Raw genomic sequence first — 15,755 nt, 5'->3', positions numbered from 1 at the left:
CCGCCACCACCACACCTGCCAAGGACACACGCACACTACCCTGATTTGCATCAGAATTGACCTTTTCAAAGGGGATTATGTCGAGCAAGGTGTGAATGGAGCTGCAACCGAGAGAATAAAGAAAGAGAGCCAGGTGTGCCAGAAAGCAAACTGATTTTCATTTGAAAGAAGATCATTTTTTGACCGTGATTTTGGATATCGGGCAGGGAAAAAACCCTTCACATTAAAAAAAATAATAATTCAAAAGATTTCTATATAATTTAAATAATAAATAGCAATAAATCATAGAGGATTATAGCAAAAATCTTATCAGAGATAAAGTGTCAAAATGTAAAATGCATCATAAATTGTAAAGGATAAAATATTTTACTGTCTTTTAAGAACCTAATTTTAAAATGTCTGTTTCTTTTTTTCATTGGAAAAATACGAAAAACAAACCATTTTCTTAGAATATAAAAAACTTCAATCGGAGAAAGATACTTCTAAGCAATTAAAATTAACACACCAAATTTAAAAAGTTTATTTTAATGAAGAATAAATACTGAAAAAATAAATTATTTTTGAAAGTATTTTTTTTTATAAATTAATAAAAACAGATATTTTTTTACCTTGCAATCTCCTCTCAGTAAGAAATTTGAAATTTAATGCCTCCAATCGAGCAAGATTAATAAAAATATTACCCAATAGTCGTGATTAAACTTTGCCGCCATATCCAATAAAATCAGTACACCGGTGCTAATTTATTGAAAGTAATTGCGAATCTCACATATCATATCAAGCGATGATGTGGTGGGAAAGAGAAGCATCGCCTGCATAATAATTATTACGAAATCACGGCGCTTTAATTGAAGGGTGCGAGGGGTCATTTAGTTGCATGCCCCGCCAAGCGCATATTTAAGTTTTATTTTATTTTTCTGCAAACGCCGCTGAGATGATTCACGTTGACGAGAGGATTTTACAGCCGCGCGTAAATTTTATTTTATGCACTCTGCGAAAGCCCTGACCTAAGGCACTCGTTGGGGCGAATTAATCCTTCGGTATCAAGTGGCCAAAGAGTGTGTAATTTTACTTCTTATAAGGTGTTGGGTGTCTCTCTTTTGACGAAGAGGGAGACGGAGAAACCAAAGTATAGAAATGACACCGCACGGCGAGATGCACGTTCTTTTTTATTACACAAATATATTCAAATAAGCACACGCATTGTTTACTGCAAGATCGGCTGATCGCTTTCAATGGTGTTGCAAAATTGCGTGTGACTTTATTTGAAATGTGGATTCCAAGGGTGCCAGCGTATTGAAGATGTTGACGGTCATTTTTTCAGAGGACATTGTTATTAATTCCTCAAGGTTTTACTGTTAGAAAGGGAAATAATTAATTTTATAATTTTTATTTTGTATTCCTATTATTGATTTAGTTAATTTGATGTATGATAAAATACAAAACTCAATTATTAATATGTATAATATCAAACGCTGAATTAAAAATGACTTTGCATAGGGAGAAACTATTCTCGTTGTTGAGTAATGAATTATGTTAAAATAAAATTATAGGAACACATTTCATTTTAGGTTTGACTAACTTTGATCGCAACTGTTCGTAAATAAAAGAAAATCTTAAAAATAAATCAATAAAATAGAGTTAAATATTAATATTAACAATTAGTAATAAAAAAATAAAATTTAATTTATTTTTAAAAATAAAGAGCACCATGCAGTAAAAATAATTTAAAAAATGCTTTCATAAAAGTCAGTTCATTTTTATCATAAAAAGTAGATTTTTAATACACGGTATAATTTTTAATGAAAATAAGTGTCAAAGCGTGGCCAAATATCTTTCACGCCGCGAGAAGTGTGATATTCGAAAACGCTTCGGAGCGAGAAATTTTTTCGCGAATCGATTGTGCACGCCGGCGGAATGCATCAAGGATCATCAACAGAGGCAGCGGTCGGTCCTGTTAGCAGGATCAAATTGCCGTCGTCCGATAGCTAGGGAGCCTTTCTTCCTTTCTTCAGCCACGGTGTGTGTGTGTATGTGTGTTTGCACCTAATTCCGACGTTGATGAGGTTCAGTGTGAAGTGCCGGCGATTGCGAATGAGTGACTCGATCTCATGAGCAGCAAGAATCGCCTGCAGCGGCGCATAACTGTTAGCTGCGGTTTCGGCACAAAGGACCCAGCACTGTCCGGCCGACCGAGGCTCCCTAAAACAAATCGCCATCGCCAGCGAATAACAGCACCGGCGCTGCATGGGGCTCGCAAAGCATTGTGCTCAAAGCGTTAAAAATAAAATTAGCCAAAATTTTACGACGCCCGTCTCGCTTTTTTAAAGTTTTTACGGCCGAGAGCACGAGCTCTCTTGGAGGTGCAGTGAAATTTTTATTTGGATAATTTTTGGTTGAAACATCTGTGCAGTGCTGCTGCCTATATATATGGCGAGAGAGAATTCGGCTGTTTGTTCAGCGTGCATAGAACGCGCGTGACACGTGAGTCGGCGTAATTAAAAATTCCATACTCGCGGGCGCTTTTTAATTGCGCTCATACCACGTACGCCTCTTTAGCTATATAGCTGCTTGTTAATATTATATTGAAGCATGTCCGTTTAGAAAAAAAAACGGGCAAGTGGATTTTAATCCATTTTTATAAAAATATCAATGAAAATAATAATAATATCAAAATAGTCCACTCTTCAAATGTTGAGGGAAATAAAAACAGTCAAAATTTTATAAGTGGAACCCAGACAGTGTATTTTTTTTTTAATTAAAAAAAAATTGTTTTAAGCGTCAGGATTTTTTTTTAGCCCCTTATTAAAAATGTCGGGAAAGAATAAAACCAAAAAACAAACAACCAAATTCTACTTATCATTCAATTTCGAATAAATGCAATTAAAATTAGTTGGATTTTCTTTTATTATCATAACTTTCTATAACTGAATCGTGCATTTTTACTCTTTGTTTTGCTAAAAAACTCAAAATAATTAGTGCAGGTGTAGAAGTCATAAATCGATTTTATTTATTTTGTAATTGTTTTACATGAAATACTTCTATAAATCGTTTGTGGAATTTGAAATCAATAATTCAATCCAAAATCCAAACTATCAAACTGCTAAGATCAGCCTCAAACTTTGTCGAATCTATGCCATCTTTTCATGAACCGTTTGCATGTCTGGTAGAAAAAAATAACGAACGTTTGAAGTGTCTTACCGGCGGTTTATATAATATTCACGCTGCACACCGTTTGGCTCGTGCTTCCTCTGGCTGTGGCTCACATTGACAGGTGTGATCGCCGGGTGGAATAAAAGAAATAAAAGCAGTCGTGCGTCGGTTCGGGTGCGATGCCAACAAGGCCTGCTGCCACACGCGCAAATAACAAATAAATTGTTTTCTTCCTGCGTCGCGAACCACCAACCGCCTAATTTCATAATTCAGAGCCGACATTTTTCAACTGCTAAGCAAGGTGTTGCGGATTTTTGGAACGCCGCTTTTTCGCACGGCTCAGAATGCGCGATAGGCTAGTCTGTGAGTGAATGTGAATGAAAATTCCACCGCAGATAACGATCGTCCGTTTTTTTCGTGCAAATTTTCAATTAAAACTCACATTAATAATTCAATTCGCAAGGAAAAAAGTAAACACACACACACTAGCCTTATCTTGAGAAAGGAAAAAATGCGGGAACGACCATTAAAAGTAAATTAGGAGAGATTTTGCACAAGTATAAAAAAGAGACTGTGCGCAGCGGTTATTTATTTATACAAAATTTCTTGGAATGCGCCACCAATTAAAAAAGTAGAAATAAATACAATTTGGGAGAAATTGGGTTATTGAGCTAACTGACTGTCGCTGCCAATTGAGATCAATTTGAGAAGAAATTAAAGAAAAAACAAACTTGATTCGACCGTGATTGCGTCGTAAATCAGCGATTAACCGGACAAGCACCTCTCTTCTTCAATTACCACATTTATTTGCACGCGTTGACACAAAAACCGTAGCAATTTTAATTTATGGCGTCCATTAAAACATCTGTAATAATATCTCAACTTTGAATTTGCATGTTCAACTCTTTCCTCTCCTCTGCATTTTTTTAATAGGCGTCTCCCTAAAAAATACTGAAAAAACAAACACACACACACTCCTAACCTTCCGGACGACAAGATTTTCCACTTTCGAAATTTCAATAAACTATTAAAACGGCTCTAGTCATTAAGAATTTGCATCGCCGTGCAACCGCACAAGGTTATACGCAGACGATGACACAAAATCAGAGGCGGCTGCGGGGCTCGCCTTCTTTTTCTTTTGCGTGCAAGTTCATTTGTATATAAAATATGCTGCTGACCGGCAGCACGGACGGCTTCCCAGCGGTGAAAAAACGCCGCCTTTGAGAATCACGCCCGAGGGAAGTCATCATCATTCCAGATAGAAAAGCAGGTCCTGTAATTATTATGAGTGGCTAGAATACATTAAAAAGTAGAGAGAGAGATGATGATGATGATGAGCCGAGTAGCCGGGCGACGACGACGATGATGGAAAGTAGAGCCAATAAATCTGCGCGGTGCCCCGCCGAGGAGCCACTTTTCATTGTATCATGCCCCACAAGATTTTCGCCAGCAACCCGTCACATGATACGAATTTTAAGTGCGATCCGCGCACAAATTGAGGTGCAAAACGAACAGGCAGCTGTCGAGAGAGCAGAGGAAATTGCGCAACTTCCTGGCTTTGAAGAAGTGCGAATTATTTACAAGGATGATCAACCAGCCATTTTTATTGATATTAATTAAATATATATTTTATAGTTTAATTTATAGATGACTAAATTAATTAAAATTATAGAATGATGCCATATATTCCGTCTGAAACGACTTGATGTTGCATTAAATAATTGTTTAAGATATGTTTATGATGTCAAGTTTGGTGATCGAATTACACCCTTCTATGTGAAAGCAGGAATTCTCAGAGTTGAGGAGCGAATGCAGCTTAACATACTTCTTATGACACATAAAACTTTGCATGGAAATAGCCCACCCTATTTAAAAGAATTATTTTTATTGCGAGATGAGCATCATTCGAGAGCTGCTAGATCACACAAACTTTTTCTGCTGCCACCTTTTGACTGTGGTGATTTTTCTTTTAAAATGCAGAGCTATCATTTATGGAATGCGTTGCAGGCGAACTGGTGTCTGAATGAAAATATTAATGTCTTCAAAAATAATTTGATGCAATCTTACTTGAATAAATATAAATAATTACTGTGAGAAATTAACAATTATAAATGAAAATGAATAAGTTCAATAAGGAGGCCACCTTTCCTGAGTCGTAAAAGAAAAACAGTACAAGCTAGGCTATGTCTAAGATAAAAGACTAGTTTAAAATAAATAGCGACAAAGTGCTGACGACATGAACAGGTCTGTAATGATGGCAAAAAACAAAACAAACAAAAAGTAATATTTATAATAAACAATATCAATTTCAGGGCTATTTATTTTGTATGTTCTGTCTTTGTATTTTTTGATGTAATTTCTCTCTCTTGTAATCAATGCAATTTATAATATTGAATGTATGGATGATGTATTTGGGCAGAGAATGCCCGGTGGTACATTAATAAACACAATTGTAACTATTCCTCATGTGTATTGTATTTTGTTAATTAAACAAAATTAATGTTGATCTTAAAATTCATGAATTGTAAAAGAAAATAAAATTTCTTGCTTCCTTTTTAAAAAGACCACAATATGAAAATTTAATGCAATTGAAAGTTTGGTTACCATATTTTTGTTTCATTTTTGCTATAAACTGTAATTGATGATAAAAAAATCATTAATTTGTTGAAAGATGGTCTTCCTCTCTTTTAGAATGTAAATTTAGTAATAATTATTTTAATCTCAATCAATAAAGTATTTAGACAGTGATTGCCCAAATTTGCCTAATAATATAACAATAAGAAAAACAATGAAGCACAATGTAATTTCTTTGCAGATTGCATGAAAATATTTAGAGCATGCTCTTTGGATATATTTATATTACAATAAAAATGTTTATTTTAGTTTTGTTTGGTAAGTTGAAAAGTTATAGAAATGGATTTTATATGATTTACTATCATAATCAAACTAAAATAAAATGTTAAATAATTTAAATTATAATTTTAATAAAGGAATAATAAACGTATTTGAAAAAATGGCTAAATAACATTTTAATATTATTTAACAATTTTTTAAAGTTTAAAAAATTTAAGTTTACATTTTATAAAAATAATCTGTGTACCGCTATATTTTTCATGTTTTTAGAATGCGATGTTATTCTTTGTTAAATTAAAACAATATTTTAATGCCACTGCTTTATTGCGAATTAGCATTTCGGGAATTAGGATATTTGCATTTTGGAAGAAACTAAGACGGATTCGTGAGAATTGTTTTTCTATAAGCATGGTAAGTTATGAAATTTGAAAACAACACTGCAAATGATTGCGCAATCGCGAATAAGATTTACGAGATCCGTTTTGAAACCAGTCATACGTACACCGCGAGGAGCAACACGCAGTTTCGTAAACTTTGTAATTCCACTCGCGCAAATAATAAATAATCCCCGGCTCCATGAGAATGCAAAAGGTTCATTTCTCTCGCCGGTGTGCTGAAGTTCGCGCCGGCGAAAAAAAGTGTATACATATAAAAAGCGGCAGCGAGAGAGAGGTTCGCGTCTCTGTGGGCTCCACACAAAACACACGTGGACTTGATTACCTTGGCGATGCCGGCCGGGTCTCTTAGAAAAGGAATAAAAAGAGCTGCTCCAAGTTCAATGTTATAATTTCTTCGCAGCCGAAAATTCCACACGGCGGGTCCAGTCTCCTTATCACCGAAACGAAATCATTTTCTCTTAATTATTTCTCATTTTGTCATTGATTTCTCCCAAACAGGCGCGAGGCCATAAAAAGACCAAATTGTTCTACGGCTAGAAAATTCTCCCCGCCGCATCAAATCGAACACCTCTTATTTTTTCCAAGTCCAGAAGCACGGAGATGATGATAATAGCACTTGGCAACGATGCCTGGCGCAGCGGGCAGGTAACCAAAGAGTTTTCCTTTAGGCCACAACCTAAACATTAATTAAACCGCCTGGGACAAGAATGAAATAAGAAGAAGTCGGTGCCGTGGATGCTGTTATATAAATTTATATACAAAGCAGTATCATTTCATTGCCTCTTCTACAAGGGCCAGCGCCGCCATATGCCGGGTAATAATATAAACAATGCGGCCCGGCGCACATTCCTTTTGAGAATAATTTTTCACCATGAGAGAGAGAAAGAGCGCGGCATGTGCCACCCCAGCCTCTCCTCAGACTTGTCACCGGAGCTTTTTGCGGACCTAATTACGCAGTTATGCGCGCGACACTTGGCACAAAATTAGACCCAACCTTGTGACTCTCGCATATTTTTGAGAAGAGAGAGAAGTGGGCTTATCACAAATGTAAAAAAACAAGTTCTTGGGTCGAATGGCCGCGTATGCTAATTAAATCATAAGTAGCAAGTCAATTTGCGAAATGTGTCGTGGAAGGAAAACTTGTCTTTGGTCGTTTAGTTTTAGAACTCAATAATTTTGAGGATAATAAAAGTGGGTTTAGAAATTCAAATTAATAATTCGTATAGGTATCCATATAAAAAAAGCTCTCCAACGAAAAAACCTAAATTGCATGGTTATAAATGTTTACCATTTTGTATTTTGCCTCCTTTCCTCTATAGATAAAATTGAATTTTATTTTGACGACAACTTTTTTATCAATTAAAGCCGGAAAGCGCAATTGAATATCAGTTTTTGCTTCTAGCAAAATATCTTTTTCGCAGATTTTCCCTAGCATAGTTTTATATAGTAAAATGGTTGAAAAAACTATAATATAAAATTAATGTTCTCCTGATAAATAATGAGAAACTGCTTTTAATTACAAGAGGAGAAATAATGAAATACACACACAATGATTTTATCTGAAGTACTTCAATTTTCATAAATGATCTTACCTTACCGTGCTAAATCTATAAATTTGCGTTAGTTGAGTGGTTTATAATGTATAATCACCATTAAAGTAAAGCTTTATTATTATTTATTTTCCACCCAACAATTTTAGAGCCCCTATATACTTGCTGATTATCTCTTTTGCTATATATGTTTAGAAATTTGGTATAAAAATAATTAATAAAAATAGCCGGTTTAGAAGGATGAAGTCATTAGAAGGATCCAGTGTAGTAATTAAGGCTCATAGAAAGCCTTAATTTTCTTCAAGAGACGAAAAATTGAAACGCGCGTGGCTTAATTGTTGTTTATGAGTTTGGTTTTATGGAAAGAAAGAGAGGTCAGAGACACTCAATACACCGCAGAGTGAAACCGCAATTTTCCAATGCAGTGATTTGTATCTAGATAAATTTAAAAGAGCCACCTTTTTCTACTTGTCACTTAATGTGAACACGAACGTCTCTGCGCGTTTGAAATGGGATATTGTTATTGTCTTTGGCCTGTCACCGCCGGTTAATATTGAAAGCAAACGAGCTTGGCAACAAAATCCAATTTTACTGTTGGATTAATTATTAATTGTGAAGTAAAAAAAAAAAAAATGCGAAATCTTGATTTTTCAAAACCACTCAAGGTAAAGTAATTACGGTTGTACATTAAGTACGCACAAGTGGCGTTGAATGGGTTATGCATTTATTCCGCTTGGATATATTTTTTTGCAACGCTGTTCTTGCAGAATATACAGCTAAATTTCGCTCTTGGGCTTTGAGCGCGCGAACGATTAAGATCCGGGTTTGCATGAAGTAAGCAGAATCATGAATAAGGAAAGAAAAGATGGGCCGGCCAAAACGCTGCACACAACTATTATACTAATTCCTTTTTGGGAGAGATTGAGATAGTGACATTAAATATAAACCGTCCGATTTATGCACCTGCCGAAAGTTTTACGACGGGATATTCAATCGGATTTATTTATGTACATTAAATTTTCATAAAAGCCGCCAGCGTTGAGATTCATATTTTTTCTCAGTGTTAGATTATAATTTAATGTGGTCTCTCCCTTCCCACTGATGGGCGAGTGCTTTTGCTTGAAGACCTCACAATATAATTTTCGGGATTAAAAAGAAAGGGCGGCGCCATTATTTCCCAATGTACTTTTATTTTCACGTATTAAATAATCATATTTTGTGATACGGCGCGCTCAAAGAACAACAGGTAGAAAATTTCCTCTTCCCCTTTTGACCCTGGACTGCCATTACTCACTCGGCAGTCTCTTTATGTTTTTTGTCATACTTCTTTTTTCTCTCCTTCTCGTCTTCTGGCCCCCGGGACGACCGCGGAGGAACAACCTGACCTCAGCACGGGAGGGGAAATAATTCAGGAGGAACCTCTCGCGCGAGCTCCTGGTGCTGACACCTGTTTTTGCCTGGCGAAAACCTTCAGGTGAGAATTACTCGGTGCTGCCACCTGAGATCTCCTCTCCTTCCCGCCTCGCCTGCGAACGCATGCTAATTTCTTAAACCCCTTTCGGCTCGTATATGTTCAATTTGATTTATATTCTCAGTCGTTTTTGCCTTTCTGGGCACGCAAATTGAATTTCAGAACACGTAGGCCCGCATTCTTTTTCGCGTGATTAGGTAAAAAAATGACAAAAGGTGTGTGCGCCCGCTTCTTAGAACGTACGGGGTCCTCGCAGAAAACATGATCTTTAAATAATCCCCGACTCCCCAGACCACCTCCTCTCCATTGTCTTTTCAAGAATGTGACATCAACGCTCACAAGACTGCCTTTTTCATCGTTATTTAGGGTGCGCACGCACTCGTGCATGTTTTGCGCTTTGACGTGTGTGCAAAAAGTAAAAAATTCACGTGCGTTTCTCTCTCTCCGTTTTAGCTCTCCTGCTGGCCTCCTCTGGCTGCGATTAATAACTTTAATTTCTGCATGGTCATTTTTTGGTGTGTTATTTGAATACAAAAGTCATGGTGGTGTCGTGGCCTGCGGGCGGGCGTAAAAAATGACCCCTCAAAAAGTAAATTTTCGATTGTTGCGTGGACAAAGGGAGGCATTCGGATCTCGAGATGCGATGACGAGATGCGCTAAGAGAAAAAAAGCGGCAGCACATTTGTTATGAGTATTGCGTTCAACGCGAGGCACAAACACAGGCCCTCTCGGCACAAGGATGACTGACTGACAACCGCGGAGAAGACACCTTAAAAGCGTTATCAGCGTGCCAGCTTCCTTAAAAGGAGCGAGTGATTTTGAAACAATGCCTTTGTCTCTGTGAGGAGTTTACAGCAGCTCGGAATTTTGGAGTGGCCTAAATTAGCATGCGGCCTGATGTTAAAATTCCTGGACTTTTCCATCCGACAATATGGCTCTAACAAAGGTCAATGCTTGAAGCTCCATCTTTATATCAAATTATATCTGTTTTCGCAGTTGAAAAATATAAACTTCAACGATTAAATTTGCATGAGTTTTTGAAAACGGGTTTTTTTTTTAATTTAATGAAAAAATTATCATACAAGTTTTTATAATATCTAATGATGGACTTAACTGTAGAACAATGTGAGGTTCCACAAGTCCAGTGAGGAAAAAAATTGATAAGTAAATAATTGTTAATGTTAAAACAAAAAGAATAAGACATATTTATACATTTATTTTATTTATTTATAAACCGTTAGAGTTTATATGCTTTAAATTAATTAATAGTTTAAAAGGTTAATTGTCAATAGAAACAATTTAATGATGGAACGATCCTTCTATAATTAAAATTTATGTGCACTTGAATTCTATTTAGTTTTGTTTTTGTTTTAGTAATGGTTGCAAATGGTTGATCTTCATTGTACCTAATTTAAACGAGTTATAAACAAACTCATTGGTTGTCATTGCATAAATTGCATTATATAATACTATGTAATTAAGTGATTGAATTACAGATATATCCAAAGAAAGAATAATTGGTGAATTATAATAATTCATCAAATACAATTCATAAATAATATGCAAGTCGGAGAAAGATTATGAAACTTGAACTGGACACTGAGAAATAATAAAACATTTTTGGTAGCTCGGTCTAGTTTCAGCATGACAACTTTAAAAAAATCTTTTCATTTTGAAACATTATGGACTCCAGCGTTACAATCTTTTTTCGAAGTTGCAAAAATAAACTTCGATGATAAAACCTGAAAAGGTTTTGTCTTAAAAACTGTGTTTTTTTTTCTTCTTAAAATATAACAAAAAATTAATAACTCAAGTTTTAATTATTAAATATCAAAAAGACTTGACTGGAGAACAACATGAAGTTCCATAAGTCCAGAGCTAGTCAAGAAGAACGTTATGGTTGGCCAGAAACTATTAATTAAAAAAAAGCTAAAATGAAATACCAGATCTCTATTCCGACGATATGGTATTTTTCAAATTTAATTTCTGCTTTATTCTGTTTGTACAAATTGATAAATATAAAATAAAGTAATGGACACAAATTTAATAAACTAGCTAACAATTGTTATTTTACAGATTTCCATTATTCATTTTTGGTTACAATTGATATAAAAATTATTTCAGAAAGCGTAAAACTAAACTGCTTATTATTTCTCTCCACATATTTCAAAGCAGCAAAAAGGTTATTTTCAATTAAGCGCAAAGTTAAGAATTCTGTCTGATAAACGATAATGGTCATATTTAAGGGGTTTAAAAACAATTAAATCTGAATGTCCATGAAACTTTTAGCAAAAGACGGTGCCTCTTGTGCCTTAATGCATTGGCTGATCTGTGCGACTTATATTGCCCACATTTCAAGCTCATCTCCGCCAGCGAAAATGAAAAGGATGAGAGACTGCCGAAATATTTTCATAACAAATTATGTATAAGAAGGCAAGCACGCTGAAAATAAAAATATTTCCGCCGTGAATGGGGGATAAATTTTCACATTAAGCAGACCAGCGTGTGTGTGTATATATGTATATTTTGTCCATGTAAAGACATTGACCTTGGGCTTCTCCTGCTGTCCCGACGAGAGTGCAGCCCGGCCCGGCACACAGAGGGCTTTTTCATCCGAGTTTTACCTTTTAATGATGAACTCTTGGTGGATTTTACGACTGCGCCTATGATAAAACTACAAAGAGCGCTTTAGCAGAAGTATAATCAATCTCTTAAAGGCCGCGCTTTTATTGTTAACATAAAATGAAACTCATTAGTGCCGAGCATGCTTTTAAAAGCCGAGAATGTGTATATTTTTTGTCTTCCCTCAAAAGGCGCCATTCCGCCTCCAACCGCGAGCATACATTTCCATTTTTCAAGAAACGATTCCGCGATAACACATCAACGCGGTAGTAAGAAAAAATGGCGGAGCTTCACTTGAATGCGAAAATTTAAAACTTATAATCGTCGCAGGTGCTCGTTTTTTGCTTTCTCACTCTTCGTCACCCGCGCGGTTTCTGGTGCAGAAAGTGAACATCCTTTTCAGCACCCTGCCGGAAAACAATGGCGCTCCGCACGATAAAAAAATATTTCTACTTTCAGCGATAAAATCGCTCGGAATTTATCTATTTCCCGAACCTCTGTTGTCATATTTTCGTTTGCAGGCGCTGAGAAAAAGTTGCTTGGCTGTCACGGTCTTTTTTCCATAGCACCTTAATCTCCTCATTAACAAACAATTTATATGAAGATGTATAATAGGATTAAAAATGGCCGCCGCGCGCGATGTGTGTGTGGTATGGCGAAAAGAGGATAAAATTGTTTTCAAGCACGTTTATCAAAAAGGCAGAGCTCGCTGCTTTTTCCCCGCGTTGAACATTTAACATAATACATTTTTTTTTACTTGTATAGCTCATAAATTGTGTAATTCGGGCTTCTTGGAAGCACCGTTTTTATTTTGTGCGTCTCGGGAATTTGTAAATAGAATTACACCGAGTGGGGTTGACGAACAAGTTTTGTGATTATGTCAATTCCATTCCTCTCGGCCGGCCGAAAGAACGAAAGAAGTCGTTTTGAAGTAAACTAGTTTCGGAATGGCCGCGGGTTTTAGGGCACCAGTGGACGCTTTACCGCAGGTGAAACTGAAAGTGAAACATATAAGTAGGGAAAAATGTTTTTAAAATTAAGTTTTAATCATAAGAGATACGTTCACATCAGATGAAGATTTATTGATTCAATAATAGTGCTTTAAAGAATAAACACTAATAAATTTAATGCAAATATTAAAAATTGATCTGAAATATTGAGAACAAAGCGGGTGAAAATAAAGCTTCTTAAAATTTATTTTTATTAGATTAAAATATAAACAATTTTATAATTATAAAAATTTAATAAATATCATAAAGACAAATTAAAAATTTATTGAAAAAAATAAATATGATATTTAATTTCTCTTGGCAGGTTAATTTTTAATCGAACCAATTTAATGATTTTCTTATAAAATTTGTGACTACATGCTGAAAAAAAATCGTTCAAAATTTTAAATTTTTATCAAAACATGTAAAAAATTAAAAAGAAAAGTGTTATGCAACCTGCTCCACAAACGTGTATTACTAGGCTGCATAAATAACACACAAAATTAAATTTAATAAAATTCACATATATATGAGCTACTAGTCTGCAAAAGGAAATAATTTAATAGAACTCAAACAATAACAACTCGTATTTCCCACAGCGAATCCAAGAAATTGCTCAAGATGAAAAACCTTTGAATGAAAAAGGTTGAAGTTCTGGAAAAGACCTTTCTGAGAATTTCTCATTGGCCAGAAAAATTAGTGAAAAAAACTGCTTTTACTTGGAATTTGTACCAAAAGTGCCTCCAATCACACGACATTTTGGACACAGATTTTTTTCCCCACTTTCGTTCTCAAGGCGCGAGAGATTCGTTTTGTAACGCTGTAAAGAAAACAGAGAGCCGAGGAAACACTTTTGGCGAGAGGGAACGTGAAAAAAGCCAAACTCATTGTGCGCCAGCATCGCCGCGCGCGGCGTGAGTGTGTGGATAATAATAAATAATAAGAATAACAAAAAGAAGACAACAATTTGATCTCGCTCTCTCGGCGGCAGCATCCTCGTCACGTCGCCGCTGCTGCAGCGCTCTCGACAAAGGCCGGCCGAGGACGCAGCGGCAGCGTGTTTCTATTGTTGTTTAATAATTGGAAGATGAAAGGAGCCTGCGCTCGCTGCTGCTGCTGCTGCTCCAATATTTAGGCCATTAATTTGCTACATGAACCGGCCTAATATCTTTCCACCTGCGCGTCGCCGCCGCGACCCTTTTCCTTTGTTCTGCGCGCTGCTCGGCATTCATCAACTTGATGAAACACTTTTATCGCGGGGAAAATCAGGGCACCTCCATGTCAAAATGCGCAGCTATCTGATCCTGACACAAAAGCAAAAGGGTCGAGATAATACTGCTGCTGACCGACAGATCCATTGCTTCAAAGTGACACCAAAGTATTTTCATAAATTATCAATTTTGATTGATTAGATTAGAGATTGGTAAATTAATTTTCAAAAATTCATAGCTTGCAGTAAATAATCGCGATTCTATTGAATAAAAATGTTCAATTTAGACACGTGCGACGTGAAAAACAAGATATTTTGAAAAAGTTATAGGAGAAGTAAACGCCAGAAGCTCATAACTGTATCTCTTGATTGGCGACGAAGAGCTTTTTTGTAACTAAAATTAAGTAAACATTTAATTTAGCTGATCATAAAAGTGCTTATGAAGAGTTCTTGACAAATATTCGGTTGAGAAAAGAGCGCCATTTTAAATATAAATATATATAAACGCCGGCGATGTTCCATGATTATTGGAAAAATCTCTTGTTTAAAAATAAAAATTGACAAGTTCAAACTATAATTGTATTGCACGGATTTCATCATTTGATATGTTTAGGATAAAACTTTCCATGCCGCGGGAGGAAATTGCCAGTGTAAACTCTGTGGCGAAACTGATATTTCCCAATATCACCTCCTTCAATGAACAAACAGGATCAAGTAACCGAATACGCTAAAATGGAGGAAGATAGAGCTTAGCTATGCAAAACTTATTAATTGTTATATATTTAATTTTAAGTGAGTTATTTTATAAATAAATATAATATTATAAATGTTTTTTTAGTTTCAGAAAAAAAAATATATAACAATCAGACATTGCACATCTCTTGAAATGAAATTTTGCACTATTTGTTCATATGACATATAAAACAAAATAAATAATTTTTTTTTTAAATATGAAACATTTAATTTTTCCTATAAAAAAACAACACATTTAAAAGTACAATGTTAAATTTAATGCAAAAATGTTTGGTTTAATTTTCATTGTGAAATGCAAAATCTTAAAAAATATTAAAGATGAACAACAAAAACCTGTTTCAGAAGTTTGTTTATCTGTGAAGAGTTTTCGGAAGAAGTTTGTACATACAACTTTTAATACCTAATATATTCATCAATTTTCTTAAGATAATTCAACCAAAATTTGTTAAAATAATAGTTTCTTTTTGTATAGGATTTCAGCAATATGCGCTCAATGGAAAGGGAACTATTTTTTAGGGTCTGCTGAACGTGGAATCAGCTTTAGTAGAAACCAGTTGGAATTCCTAAACATGATCCTAGACCATCGCTTTACTCATAAATTTGCCAAAAACAACCTGAGCCGGCACATTTAAATTGATATGCAGTTTATAAAGAATTATATCCTCACGGATCGGATTTAACGAAGACGCGGCGCAGAGGCGACCCTCGGCGCACGGCAGCGATTCAATTTCTCGTCTCTCTCTCTCTCTCTGCGTTTCG

The 15,755-nt window shown here is 35.5% G+C and overlaps 2 protein-coding genes across 3 annotated transcripts in view; both read right to left on the bottom strand.

Annotated features, from left to right (window-relative positions):
* Positions 1 to 14,402, bottom strand: part of LOC132196311 (peptide deformylase, mitochondrial-like) — a 54,058-nt gene extending 39,656 nt beyond the window's left edge. Inside the window, exon 1 of the mRNA XM_059618870.1 lies at positions 14,393 to 14,402. The gene's annotated coding sequence lies outside the window, so the exon portion shown is untranslated. The remainder of the gene's footprint in view (positions 1 to 14,392) is intronic.
* LOC132196307 (unconventional myosin-IXa) overlaps positions 1 to 15,755 on the bottom strand; it is a 42,498-nt gene that overhangs the window by 16,735 nt on the left and 10,008 nt on the right. The window lies entirely within an intron of this gene.

Source organism: Neocloeon triangulifer, unplaced genomic scaffold (genome assembly GCF_031216515.1).
Source record: "Neocloeon triangulifer isolate White Clay Creek 2 clone unplaced genomic scaffold, ASM3121651v1 ptg000012l, whole genome shotgun sequence".
In the NCBI taxonomy this organism is placed as follows: Eukaryota; Metazoa; Arthropoda; class Insecta; order Ephemeroptera; family Baetidae; genus Neocloeon; species Neocloeon triangulifer.
Note: the sequence above shows the minus strand (reverse complement) of the source record. Positions and strands in the feature narration are given on the sequence as shown.